The sequence below is a fragment of the Epinephelus fuscoguttatus genome, linkage group LG22 (assembly GCF_011397635.1).
Source record: "Epinephelus fuscoguttatus linkage group LG22, E.fuscoguttatus.final_Chr_v1".
Taxonomy (NCBI): domain Eukaryota; kingdom Metazoa; phylum Chordata; class Actinopteri; order Perciformes; family Serranidae; genus Epinephelus; species Epinephelus fuscoguttatus.
Genome location: NC_064773.1, coordinates 5,606,239 through 5,621,280, shown reverse-complemented (window position 1 = coordinate 5,621,280; position 15,042 = coordinate 5,606,239). Strand labels below are relative to the sequence as shown.

Sequence of the window (15,042 nt, the reverse complement as noted above, 5' to 3'; positions counted from 1 at the left end):
GACTGTATGAACTACACAGCAGACTGAGTCTCAGCTGACGGGATGGCTAACTCAAATGAATGGTCCAGAATGGGCTAAATGTGCATCAGTAGGACCAACACATTCTCAGTCCGACCTTGTCACATATTAATGTTTGGTCATGGACTTTCCATGTTCAGATTTGACGTCCAAGGTACCCTGGGTGTGTTGGTTGTTGACGTTCTGGGACGCCGTGTCAAGTTCTGCCTGTTCTGCATGCATTGTCTTCTTTTAAAATACACTTCACAGTTTTCACAGGAAATTTAACGTTTACACACAGTCTCTTTCAAAATAAAAACACTTCGTCGGTACAACACCGCAAATTGATGTTTTTTTTTCCTTCAACAACCAACAAAAGTGTTTGGGTTTAGGAAAAAAGAATAGGGTTTGGCTTTACAATCAAACAGGAAGTGAACAGCAGGTTCTCGGGTGAAAGTCGATGGTTGTTGGACCCATCCGCCACCCCTCCCACTCGCCCTACTCGGACTTCTGCCGCCTAACTTTTGTTTCTGTCCTGCCAGGTTTCCCTTTGACGCCACCGGACCCATTAAACAATAACGGCAACCAGCCACATAACATGTTGACGTGAAAGGACGGCTTTTTTTGTCACTGTCAACGGCAGAAGTCACTGACCAAGCGCCGGTTTGTGACGACTTTGGAGTGAGATCAGGTTGGTAGGTCCATGTTTTATCCATCTGGGGTATAAAATGTCTGTATCATTACTGTGCTGCGTTTTTATTGACTATGATAATCCGGTCACATGTCTCCCCTGCGACCATGCACTGTCTTGCTCCCTCTTCCTTTCCTGGATTTTTCAAAATGAATTTTTCGGCCATCATATTTTAAATTAAAAGAAAATCTAGTAGTCAGTGTTGATATTGTGGCGGGCTGCCGCAAATAAATCAATGTATAGAAACCACTGTATCGATTTTCTCGTCAAAGTCTCGGTAGGTCATAAGTGTATTTCAACACATGTCAAACAGTTGCTTTAAATCTGCAAATGTTTAGATCGCAGAGCTGCTGCAACAATGCTAAATATTGACACAGCTTTCAAAATTGCACATCAGTCAAACCCAGACATCTTCACATCTTGTGCATTTGAAATACCTGTCTTGTCAAGTGTGTTTGTGTATGTGTGTGTGTGTTTGTGTGTAAGACAGTCAGGAGTGCACAGCTGTAAGCCCGGACCTTTGCGCCTCTGTCGCCTGGCACCACAGATATAATCGATTAACGTCGGCAGGCCATTGTCTGAAGAGTCACTGCCGTCCTCTGATAGACAGACACACAGCGCGGCGAACTTCACAAAAACACACTCAAATGTCAGGGGTTCAACCTCTGTGCGAGTGCGAGGTGCGAGCGTGTGTATAAACGTTGTGTCGGAAGGTGGAAATCAAGCAGGCTGATCGCGGAGTGTGAAGCAGGGCAGCGGCCTTAACGGCGCGAGAAAACAAGTTATGACTGGCAGAGAGTGATTGAAATGGGCCTGAATAGGAAGTGTTGTTGTTTGATAGCGTGCGTCTCCAGTGTGTGGTACCTGTCTCAAATCCATCACACCTATTGATCCTCAGAGAGTGAAAGAGCAGGTGGACACAGGAGGGGGAGAGACACTGAGTTACGGCAAGAGAGAGAGAGACGAGGGGAGCGGGAGCACTATCTCTCTCTCTCTCTCACACTCACACACACACACACACACACACACACACAGGTCTCTCTGTCCTGTTCAGAGGTGTCTTTGTATGCCATTCATCTGTCTGCACCTATCGATCCTCCGCTGAAATATACGACTGTTTATTCACATTCAAGCCACAACAGCAGCCTGCTGAAAGACGTATTGATTTTGCATGGCTGTGTGTAGCTGTGTGTAGTTGTAAGTGTGTGTGTGTGTGTGAGTGTGCGTGTATGTGGGTGGGTGGTAGGAGGGGCAGGAAACTGTATTTTGGTAGGAACAGAGATCTAGCTCCGAAGTGTTGAGCACTAGTATCAGAATAAGGAGAATAGTTTCAACCAGAGTTTACTGTTGCTTCTGTTTTATTTAATACAATATTTGTGCCTTATTTTGTTCAGATATTTTGTATTTGTCACTTTACATTTAAAAGATTTGTATTTTTCTTTCATATACCAAGTTAGTTTGATCCATAAAGATGAAGGATGCACGATATATATTGGGCTGATAATGGGACATTTTTATAATCATGCATTCTTCGGATCATTAAAGTTATAGCCGATAAATAGCGCAGATTATATGAGGTCAGACTGCTTTCATTGACTTAACAAGTGCAGCATCTACATACCCGACACAGTCTGTGGCGGCACATGTACTTTTACACTTGGTTTGCGGCCGCCAATAAACACAGAGAAGAAGAACAGCAACTGCAGCACGCTGTCGGGAGGGCAAAACATGTCACGGTGTGGACGTCTTTCACAGTTCCAGAGGTCTAATCACCGATTGCCCGACACCGGTTAGACACAGCACTGAAGTACCGTCTCCAGATTGTTAGCACGAGCTAATTAGCAGCAGTGGCTAACATCCAACATCGAGCTTTTAAAAAGCTCAGCTCTTGTTAAACTTATGAACAACCACTCGCCATGTGATGCTACATTGAGGTGAATCAACAGCTCAGGTTATATACTCCTTTTTAAAAGACAAAAATGTGAAGTTATTGGTTATTATATTGGCTGTCAGCCATGAGAAGCAGGTAATTATCGGTGATCGGTATCGGCTGAAAAAGACCATATCTCAACAGACACAGCAGTAGTGATGTCCCAAGCTGATCACTGCATGTTCAACACTTGGTTTTGACTATTTAAAAGCTCTCTGATCCTTTCTTCACTACAAACCACTGTGCTTCAGGCACGCTGGCTGTCACAAATACCACACTGTGTTTCATTAAACAGGTGGCGCTTGTGTTTCTGATTCATTGAACAACAGTCGAGTGACACAAACAAATTACAGCCAGAAATTTCAGCTAATGAGCGAGCAGAGCTGCTTTACGTTATCTCTGCTGGAGTAAAAATGTGCTGGTTGAGGATGACAGGCTGTTGTGTTGCTGTTAGGGGTGAACATTTTATTTGTACTTTCAGTATTTTGCTCATCCTGGGAGAATAGAGAGGCTGTTTAAATACTGCCCAAACCTCCCTGCAGTTACTAACAGTCCTCTCTCCAGTTACTAAAGGAATACTTCACCCCACCAAATGACCATATGTATATCAATCACCTACTCTTTGTTACGATCTAATGCCTACAGGGTGAACAAATTATCCAAAAATGGAAAAAATTCTGGATGAATTGAAGTCATAGGGGTCTAAACTATATCAAAAGATCCATTTACAAACGCTCACACAACTCCCTCAGTATAATCCAAGTCTCATTTATCCAGTCGTATGCTCAGTACTTCTCAAACACATCTATTTTTGCTCAAACCTTGTATTTAAAGCCCAGTTCAGACCAAAGATTTGCGACGAGACGAAACCGTTTTAGAATGTTGCAGAAAAAAGTTTCAGCAGTGTGAACTGGCCGGTCTGAGCTCGACTCAAGCAGACTGATGGTGTCAGCTGCAACTCCGCTGGTCGAATCGGCGGCAGCTGGTTGGAGAACGTCACCTGTTTCAACAGCCAATCAGCTTGTAGTGAAGTCCACTGGTCAAATCAAAATGGCCGCAGACGGTGTGTTTGCTTGCAAGCAGCAGGTGCTCCGTCCTTACCGAGGCCTCTGTTTTTGAAGGTGGGTCGCTGTTGCTGCTCACTGTGTATGTGCTTGTTGTGGCGTTTTGGTTATGAACACAGTCCATCTGATGCTGGTTTAATGTTTGTCACCGTTTCATCACTACTACAGATGCAGCTGTAGCCAGTATCTAACTATCACTATCCTCATTCATATTTTAAGAAGCTACAAATTATATTCAGCCACAAAATGAACCTGAAAAGCTGCAAATCAGAACTGAAAGTCTAGCTTCGAAGAGAGCATTGAGTCGGAAAGGGCTGTCTGTTTGAGAAATACTGAGCAAACACCTGGATAAATAAGATTTGGATTATACTGCACAAGCTGTGTCAGAGTTTGTAAACAAATGTTGTAATATATAATAGTTTCACAGTTGTTAATCTTGGCCCCCATTTACTTCAATTCATCAAGAAATTTCTCAGTTTTTGGATTCTTCGTTCACTGAAGGCATGCGAGAAAAATGTTTTCCTAATAAATTCAAGGCAACACGGGGGAAATAACTGACATACAAATGATCACTGGCGAGATGAAGTATTCCTTTAAATAACTAGTAAATTGTACAGAAACAGGGCGATATATTAATGTTGTATTCACAACATTTCCATTGGCTAAAAATCCAACAAGACAGCTAATGCAGGTTTAAAACTCTGTGGTATAATTGGTCCCATGTATTTGGTTATCAAAATATGCACTGAGCTGGACTTTTCGGATGGATTTGGATTGGGTGGATGGATTTAAAAATAAAATAACAAAATTGCCCACTGCTGCTACTGACATTATTTTCTGTACTGCAGTTTGTTGTTATATGTTGGCCGACATACGCCGATATATCAGTGGTAATAACAGAAGACAGGATTGTTATATAGACAAAAAACAAACCCCTCATCAGGACATCCTTAGTTGAAAGCTGAAAACCCAACGTCAGGAATCAGGCATCACAAGGAAAGCTGGGAAAATCCAAAGCTTTGACCTGACCGCTGGATGCAAGGAAAGACAAAGAGAGGTCGGCTGAAGCAGGTGGAGGTAAAGCCAGGTCGGAGGTTAGTGGGTTGATAGACACCCGCTGTGTTGGGGTTAGACACCCACCATCTCTCCATCTCTGTATCTCCTCACCTTCACCTCGCTTCCCTTTCTCCCCTGTGGGTCTTTTGTAAGGTTATTTCCGGCCCGGCGGAGCCCCTTGTTTCAGCACGTTGACCTTTAAAAGTGAGTGATGGCGGTTCTTATTGTCTGTAAGGCAATAACTGTCTGGACACAGGTAATCTTCACTATGCTCGTGTCAAATCGAGTTTCCTGCACGAGACCAGGAACGGCTTCGCAGCACCCACAGAGTCAACACTGCACACGCACGCACACTATCGCACGGCTGAAACACACAAGCACATGCTTAAAAACAACAAAAGTGCATTTTCCCCACACACACACATGCTCGAGAGCTCCACTCCATAACTATCAGAAGCACTCAAAGGCAGCGGGGAGCCGCATGGTGGAAAGGTCAGAAATCTCAGCACCTGCATGGAAAGGTTAAAGGCGGGCTGGAAATAACCCTCTCAGTCCAGGCCATGAGTACAACTGTCGTCATCACAGTACCATGATTCATCCCGTGTGATGTCCTCTCCTTGGCGTTCGCGTCACATGACTCCAAAACCTCCTCTCTGCCTCGCACTGCCATCACCTCCGCCTGGTGCGATCCACTGGGGGAGAATAAGATAAAGCGTTTAGACACGACGGAAACAAATAAATTGAATCAAACAGGTGGCAGGCAGCTCAGATTGTAACATCCTTGTCAGAAATGCTTCAGGATAGGGAACAAGCGAGACAAGGTGTTTACTGACAGTTTTAAAGCATGTAAATATGACAAGTGAAAGTGATGCGCCTGGCAATCTGCTTTGGAGAGGGAAGAGGAAATCCAATTTTGTTACACATACTAGAGACGCATTAAGTTGTCATGCAGGGATGTAATCCAGCTCCATCAGAGCGACCAGATGATACAAGGTGTTTGCTCCTGCCTGGTGGGAAGGCTCTGGGCCTCATTTATGCCAGCTACTATTCATTTATTTATCTATTGTTTTACTTGAACTCTTTAGTTGGGTTGATCAAAGGAAGGACTCTTGAACTCACCAAACTAGGAACACCAATACGCCTTGGGCTTGGGACAAAAGATTGCACTAAACTCACTATCGATGCAGCAGGGGACGTACATTTTGTTTCCCTTATCACACAACATTGCGAACAACCAATCTGTGTTGACATCAGATAGCTAGTTAACGTTAGCTACCTGTTTACAGCAGGTGACCGGAACTAACTGCTAGCAGAGGTTGAGTTAAATTATGATGCGTTCAAGCTCTCTTTGGTAAAAATGATCATCAGAGAAAGGTAAATTATAACGCTCTCATGATGTGTTCAAATCTAATTTTGTTAAATGTTGTTTTTGGAGAGACACTCGAATAAATTGTTGAAGGACAAATTTGTTGATGTTTTCACAGCAATATAAAATTTATATTAGAGACGGAATTTTGATACATAAAGTAAAAGAGACTTTTTAAAACAGTTACTTCTTTGAAGATGTTTTTCCATTTGAAAGATTATATTAAAGGATGTTTCATTAATGTTTATGATTGAATTTGTGCTCATTCAAAGGTCATGTAATTAAAGATTGAATGACATTATAATAGTTCAGTTATTATTATGTTTTTTTTTTAAATATTTTTATATTTTTTATATTTATATAAACAACAACAAAAATAACATGGGCATTAGCTTTGTGCTCACAGTTTCACTATCTCTGCATCCCTAATATGTGTCAGTGTTCCCTCTTAAAGCAACTCTTACCTTTCTTGCATTTCACACAGCACCTGGAAAAAATCTGAACTTCCACAACTCCCGCCTCCCTCCACAGTCCCATCACCCTCCTCCTGCAACTCCACCTCTCTCCAAAGGCCTACCCCCCCCTCCTCCATTACGTCCTCATTACATCTATGATAGACGTAGGCGTTGGCAAGGTAACGTTAGATACACAGAAGAGGAGAGTGAGTGTAACGTCACAACCAAGTCAGTCAAACGCAACACCAGAGTTTTAGTCAGTGATGATTGATGAGTTTTAGAATAAGGTTACAGTGCTAACGTTACATCGTAGCGTTACTAGTAAGTGGAAACGCATAAGGAAGATAACGTTAATGTTTCAGAGGCTACGCTACAGTAGGCTAACGTTAGCCATCAGCAACTGGATGCTGTGTTGTCATATATAACGTTATATCTTACATTAGAAGAAAACTAAACATAATGTTACCTGTCCTGCACAGTCAAACGCAACCCTGTAGTTTTGATACTTATCCGGGGTCAGTGATGACTGATGAGTTTTATAATATAACGTAAAGGCTAACGTTAGATAGTACTGGTGACTGGCAACAAACAAGACAGATAATACAGAGGCTCAGGCTACGTTACGCTACAGTAAGCGAACCGTTAGCAACTGGATGCTGTGTTGTCATATATATAACGTTATAGCCTATGTTACATTTGATGCAAACTAAAAAAAACCTGTCCAGGAGAAACTCTGCGACCATCTCGTCCCTTTTTAGCTCAGGATGAAGCTGCATCAGTTTTAGCCATCGCTCGAAAGCAGAGCCGATGTTGACGTGAGTTTTGGCTGTTGCAGCATCGACTTTGCTCTTAGTGTTAGCTTTTTCTGCTATTTTCTTTCTTATGCCAACTCATTTCCCTGTTGGAATGGCTGGAGGTGGAAGCGGTGGTCTGCATTTGTCTGCCATTGTTATGGAGAAAAGTTTATATCCACAAGCATCGCTAGCCGCAAGCATTACTAGCCTATTTGTTGTCTCACAGAACCAGGTGGGGAAGACAGACAGGACGCTTGGCGGAGTTTTCTTAGAACTACTGTATATGAGAATGGTATAATTATGAGTTTTTATCTCTGGTGCAATTCACTACATTTTAGTGTGTCATCAGCTTATTAATAGCATTTTAACCTAAACAAAGAAAAGTGTAAAATTTCCAGAAAGGTAAGTGTTGCTTTAATATCTACTTTATAGCTCTCTCGCTATATACCATACATATATATATATATATATATATATATATAACACCAACAAATGTCTCCTTCTGTTTTTATTCAGGTTTCTCACCAAAAACGAAATTTAACAAGATCATATTTGAACAAATCATGAGAACGTTACAATTTACCTTCACCCAATACTTGTGTTTTACTAAATAGAGCTTGAATGCATCATAACGCAACCTCCGTTAGCTGCTAGTTCCGGCCACCTGCTACCAGCTACCAGCTAACGATAACTAGCTCCCCTCCTGCTGATTTGTTGCTCACAATGGAGCACGATCAGGGTAACAACAGAGTGCGGCCCCTGATGCATAGATAGTAAGTCCTTTTGTCCTGATGCCATCCCAAGGAAGGTCTCTGTTCGACCCAAACACGTTTTCTACTGTTCCCGGGATGATGGGACGCCATTTTTCTTGAGCCCTGAAATTTAACCTCTGCAAAAAACATCGGCCACTGCCATCGGTGAATGGTATTTTATTTTCCAATAGGTTGATGGCAGTCAGCACGGCGAATATCGGCCAATAAATTGGTGCATCTCTGAGTAACATGCAGTCATTTAAGCATTTTTGAAACTGGTGCTGCAATTACAAATTAATTGCGAGTTTTGCTCGTTGATAAATGATTCAGCACATCATCAGGAAGGCAACAAAACCAGCTTCCAAAAACTCAAATGTGAGACTCTGCTGTTTGATTTAATACCACTAAATATAAAAATGTCCGTGTGACTTGCTCTACCTTTTTCCTTTCTTCTTTTTTAGTATTCATCACTATCGTAACAGTTATTCATTCTACCAACAGGCATTTGTCTGGAACATAATTTGCCAGTGTTTTGCAACTCTCTGCAAAACAACATTTGCCTCAGTGGGAACCAGACCTCTCATACTGTCAGTGTTGCCTCCGTGCTCAGGGTTCACCCTCTTTTTCCTCCTCTCAGTATTTATGTCTTCTTCCCCACCTGCCGCTGTATCTCTGTTAATCTCGCTGTTGAACTTATTTCACAGTCGGGTCTCCAACATGTCAACCTGACTGAGGAAGGAGAACGAACGTGGCACCCGTTACGGAGAATCTGCAGAATCTTCGCTCTGACAAAACAATCTATACACACTCACATCATCTTTCATTTACCTCAAGCCGTCAACTCTCACTGTGTGTAGAATCGCCGTGCCTGTTCTGATCAGTTCTGCTTACTAGATGACTGCTGAGTGTCTGGCGCTCTGCAGATGCTTCAAGACAATTTAACGGGTTACCACATGTGTTACCTTTTTGATAGTTATGATTTGATGCTCAGTGTCCTAAACGGACCAAAATATTTATCTTTGATTGATGAATTTAACCCCTAATCAATGCATCTTTGTGTATTTGCCTCAGTGCTGCAGTTTATTATGCTGCCATGTGTATGTCGGTGGAATTGGGCCGTTTTCATGCTGTGTTCGTTTGTTTAAATTAGAAAACCATACTGTCTCTCTTGTTCCTAACCCTGCTGATCTGCTGTCACACTTGTTTATTGTTGTTCCGAGCTGCAGTTTGCCTGCGTACTGCTTCTGTTAATTGTTAAGTGCAGGCTATTACAGACTTCATTACAATGAAAGTTGTTCTCACAGTGCATATACCAAAAGGTTTTCTCTCCTCCTGGTTTGTGTCCATGTTGTGTAGCTCACTGCACACATGCATTAGTTCCTCTGCTCAGCCCGTAGATTTGCACTAGACTTTTACTGGGACTCTAGAAAAGATTTACAAATATTAAATCTTCATGGGTTCATTTTGACCACTTTGTAAAAAATGTTTATGATGGTGTTGCATTGAGAAGATGCGTTTAGGTACAGTAATGTGGCTGTCCACTGGGCAAAATAAATGATAGTGTCTTGTCAAGCTCTTTCAATACAGCTTCATAAAGTACAATCATTGTGGAGTTATGTAAGTTAGTAACTGGAGTGAGTGTTAGTAGGGTCGGGTACTGGTACCTGGATTTTGGGAGTGGCACCCAACGGTACCTTTTTTTGTGCTTCAGTCCCTCTAAATATGATAATAAAATAAAATACAAATATGTGATTTTCAGGTAGCTCACCTGGTAGTAGTGTTGTCACGATACCAAAATCTTTGTTTCGGTACCAATACCAATATGAATTTCGATACGTTTTGATACTCTTCAGTACTTTTCCTAAGGAAAAGTCCTTTTGGATACAAACCTTTAGAACAATAAATAGTAGGGGTGTAACGGTACCAAAAAAATCATGGTTCGGTCAGTACCTCCATACAGACGTCACGGTTTGGTAACTCAAATGTTCCACCAAGTTTGTGTTGTCTCGTGTTGTCTCCTTTTGCGAGGCAGACTTTCTCTTGTCTTTTTTCACATGCGCCAGCTGCGGATGTTGATACAGGTGTTGTCATACACACCACTTGTGCAATCTGTGCTCCAATAGGAACAAGGAAGGCGTTTGTGTGCATAAATGAGTAAAATAAATGAACTAAATTAATGAATTGAATAAAAGTACCGGTATTTTCCAATTGCAGTATAGTACCGTTTGGAATACTCTAGTACTGCGGTACTATTTTAGTACCGGTATACCGTACAACACTACCTGGTAGAGTCTGTGTGGGATTACAAACCAGAGCAGAGTTTGTCTGGATATTTGTAAAACTTTGCACTCTGCTGGCACAGACAGCTGCATACATTAATATGACAAAAAATGATAAAAGTGTATCCATTGCGGGAGATGCGTGTGTAAAAATGTCTCCGATAGCTTGTGGTCTAGACACTGGGAAGGTTTCTACCTGGATTCCCCGCACCACATTCCGGCTGCAATCTGGTTTTGCTCCATTCTTAATTGTGTAGAATGTAGGGCCCGACCGATTTATCGGCCAGCCGATAATAGCCATTAGAGAATAATCGGCAATAGGACAAAAGTTGGCCGATTGATGCCAATGTTAACTCTTACATTGTCATCACTAATAAAATGCAGGGAATATGGTGTTTTACTTAGAAATATTGTCCTTGTGTTACTTTTTGCACTATTACGTACCTCTGTTAAATTTGCAATAATAAGAGGAACTCTGGCACTGTGAACATACATGTGAATGTCTTAATTCATATAGACTTTGCATGATTATTTTATTTTCCCAGAGGTTTACTGGCTTTTTGCACATCATATTTTTGATTTATTTTGTGTTCAAATTGTTCATATGCTGCTTGTTCCACACAATTTCTGATAATAAAAGTATTTGAAAATAGTAAAATGTTCTTCCTTCAATTTATATCTTTGTAACGAGTGTTTGAACTATATTTCAGCCATCAAAAGCAGGTATTTGGGGTTTTTTAAATTGAAAAACATAAAAATTTAATCGGCCGATATATCGGTTGTCTGATTTTTTTATTCCATAATATCGGAATCGGCATTGGCCCCAAAAAATCCATATCGGTCGGGCCCTAGTAGAATGGTCCCAATAAGCTTCGGTGTCCTCGTTGCAGCTGGAGTGCGTTGCACTCCTTCACCCAGATGCACTCCAGGGTTTCCCACACAGTCATTTATTTGTGGCTGCCCACCCTGATATCAGCATCTGGCGCCACATGTTGATTTTCTATTTTTGAAACAGGACCATTTATTTGGAGCGCTGTTCGGTTAGTTATTGCACCACACTTGGGGAGCGCAGAGCGTACTCAAGGCACCGACAGACGAGCAGAACGCCGGGCGCAGTGAAAGTGAAACTTAATCAGTAATAAGGCTGGGTCTGAAAGTTTGCGTTCACCTGCCTCTGCAGCAGCTGCTCCTCTCATCCATCAATATGGTCTGATCAGCTCTGTTTGGATCAACTGATCAACGGATTCAAACTCCAAAAACTGGTGGTGAGGGAAAAAAACAAATGGAGACTTCTGCATGTGCTGAGGTCATAGACCCGTAAAAGCCTCTGAATTCAGAAAGGGGACACAGAATGGGTCCCTTGGTTGGGAGAGAGTTACTGCCTCAAGCGAGGGAGTTCAAGTATCTCGGGGTCTTGTTCACAAGCGAGGGTAGAATGGAGCATGAGATGGATCAGGGGTTTGGTGTGGCGTCCGCAGTGATGCAGGCTCTGTGCTGGACTATTGAGGTGAAGAGGGAGCTGAGCCTGAAGGCGAAGCTTTCTGTTTACTGGTCCATCTACGTCCCAACCCTCACCTATGGTCATGAACTCTGGGTAGTGACTGAAAGAATGAGGTCGCGGAGACAAGCAGCCGAAATGAGTTTGCTCTGTGGGGTGTCTGGGCTCAGCCTTAGAGATAGGGTGAGGAGCTTGGACATCCAGAGGGAGCTCGGAGTAGAGCCGCTGCTCCTTCGTGTTGAAAGGGGTCAGTTGAGGTGGTTCGGGCATTTGATCAGGATCCTTCTGGGCGCCTCCCATTAGAGGTGTTCTGGGCACGTCCCATTAGTAGGAGGCCCTGGTGTAAACCCAAGACCCAAGCTACTGCCATAGATAGATTGTAATTCTGTGGGAAACACTGCACTCTCAGGTACCGATTGATTCGACTTGAATCAGTACTCTGTAGTACCTGCATTACTGGGTCGGTACCCAACCCTGCGTACCCAACCTTGAGTCCTACTTTAGTAGCCTCGTAGTAAATCTGTTTGAAGTTTTATCCAACTTTATTCACAACTTTTCCGTCATTGTTTAAGTAGCCTTCCTGCTACACTGCTACGGAAGCTCTGCATATTTTACATAACACATAGAAGTAGTACTTTTTTTTGCTTGTACTTGTTAGCCACACTGGGTGATACTGCACCATTTAAAGTTATGAATAAAAAGTCCAAGCATTACCTTGAATCAGAGAGCACACTAAAGCCCCACAGAGGGAGGAAGAGAAGAAATCACAGAGTGAAAGCAAGGCCAACAGACTGCAAATATTTAACAAAACTGTGACAGAGCTTATGATGAAACATCAGAAAGCAGTTAAAAATGCAACAGCAGCACTTTTTTTTCACTTCAGATAAAAAAAATTGTCACTGTACTCTCTATGAACTCTTGGTTACAGCGCGGAGAGGAATTTATAGAGATGAGATCAGTTTTGCTCCAGATTCAGAATTAAGCAGCTTTGCCGGCAGTGAATCAGTGACATTTATCCTCAGGTCAGTAAACTCAGCTTTCAGAGCCAAATATGTTTGTTTGAAGCAGGGAATGTCATCAGGAAAGTTTTTGTTGATGACTTTTAAACTAAAGGTAGATTTAAATTTGGTTTAATGTGTGAATCTAAAGAGCTGAGCAAAGCCTGATCTCTTTAAAGATTGCACTGGCAGAGACTCGTGAGCTTTCCTCAGTAGTGTCTGATATAAAAGTCATGCCCTGGGTATGTCAATGCGTTGTTCTAGATTTTCTTTAAGATTTAAATAATGATCTTAGTAATAATTTAGACTGACTTCTTATGGAAAATTTCCCACAAAGATGCTTTTGAGTACAGAGTGATAGAACAAAAGAACTGGGATGATACATGGTAAAACATGCAGTTAGAAATGAGTTCAAGAGTGCACTGAGGCTGAGTGTGTAACGTTGTTAGCACAGCTCATTTTGCAGTGATCTATTTGGAGAAGAAAGCTGCACCTTTAAGAGCAGCCGAGGAACTGAACCCTCTGTCTTTGACTTTTACGTCTTCCTCCCACTTTGTTTCATTACATGCCTGCTCCCTTGTCACACCGTCTTTTACTCTCCGCTTCATAAAGGGAAGTCTCTGTTTTGCCTGACTCAAACTTTTTTCAGTCCTTTTTTTCCCAGCCTCTTGTCTCTGATCAAGCTCCTTTCATCTTTGGCCCTCTCGGCAAATGTGCACGCTCTGCGGTAGGCGCTGCGTATATACACACACGCGCATATTCAGGAAAGGTCATGGATTGGGCCAGAGCCGTCACACACCTCAGCACAGATCTGTCTGATTGGCTGTATTCACACAAGGTGCCCCGCTGCCCCTGAAATAACCCCAGGCTGGTGTTTCAAAGAGCGCTGAATACTGCAGAGAGGAATTGTGTGCAGCAGATGTTGTACTGATGAATTTGGGCTGTCATATACCCTTTGATTTCTGATAGTTTTAGGACTTAACTAGGGCTTTTGGGTTTCGGCTAATTTTGCTTTTGATAGCCCAACACCTATTACCAGTAACTAGCTGGTTAATTTTGTGAAATACAAGAGATAAATACATAATACAATAAATACAATACCACATTAACTTGCAGAAACATGGTGCCCACCCTCCAGTCTCCACTGGTTGGCCAGCAGCTGCTGCTGCCGCTCTGCACTGCAAGCTTGAGGTGCTGTTTATTTGGCTATAATTGGTGGTAGCATCGCCTTTAGGGCCCTATGATTTCCACGAGGCAGAAAACACAGACAAAATCATAGAATCTGATAATTAAAATGGAATAACAGGGCTTCAGACTGCGATGAACTGGTCGCATTTTGTGACCATTTTTGGGGTCAGTGCAAGTATTTTTTACAACTACTTGCTTGTGTGCGACCCGCAAATTTTCAGGCATTTTTTTTTTTTAATGTTGTAAAATGAGGGAGTGAGTCCGCCAGTGCAAGCCAATGTGTGTGAGCAGCAGCTTTCATTAAAGATCAGTCAAAAATAGTCAGGGTTTCACATCTGTACATATATTATATTAAGATTTCTACCATCGCACTGACCACTAGTCTCTGTGATGTTAACCCTCAGGTCCCCCTTTTTCGTTTTTCGTCCTTGTTGAAAAACAACCATAAAAATATTAAATGTTAATATTTTTTTCTACTTTTTTTTTTTTTGCTTAAATCTTTTAACCAGCTCCTATTATACGTATCAAATATTCATTCATTTTGAGGATTTTTAACCCTTTATATGCAACTTTCTTTCCATGAAGTCATTGTTACTTTTTTGGAAAAAAAACAAAAAAACAAAAAAACATGAATTATGATTTTCTTTCTATATAATAAATGTTGGATGGAATTTTTTTTCTAATTATCACAGTCTGGGATATGTGAATGATTAATAACAACACCAGTTTTGATGCATTAATATTTTTTTTGTGCAGTTTCAATTTTTCAATAAACACTGACACCTTTCCCCTTTGGCACATTTTTCGTCTTTGCTGAAAAACAACCATAAAAATATTAAATATTAATATTTTTTTCTACTTTTTGTTTTCTTAAATATTTTAACCAACTTCTACTTGGATTATACATACCAAATATTCATTGTGTCTGTGTGTTTGTGTATGTATGAGAGAGAGAGAGAGAGAGAGAGAGAGAT

General features: G+C 41.7%; 1 protein-coding gene across 1 annotated transcript in view; it reads left to right on the top strand.

Moving 5' to 3' along the window:
- Positions 1–652: 652 nt before the first annotated feature.
- LOC125883186 (uncharacterized) overlaps positions 653–15,042 on the top strand; it is a 152,452-nt gene continuing 138,062 nt past the window's right edge. Inside the window, exon 1 of the mRNA XM_049567406.1 lies at positions 653–688. The gene's annotated coding sequence lies outside the window, so the exon portion shown is untranslated. The remainder of the gene's footprint in view (positions 689–15,042) is intronic.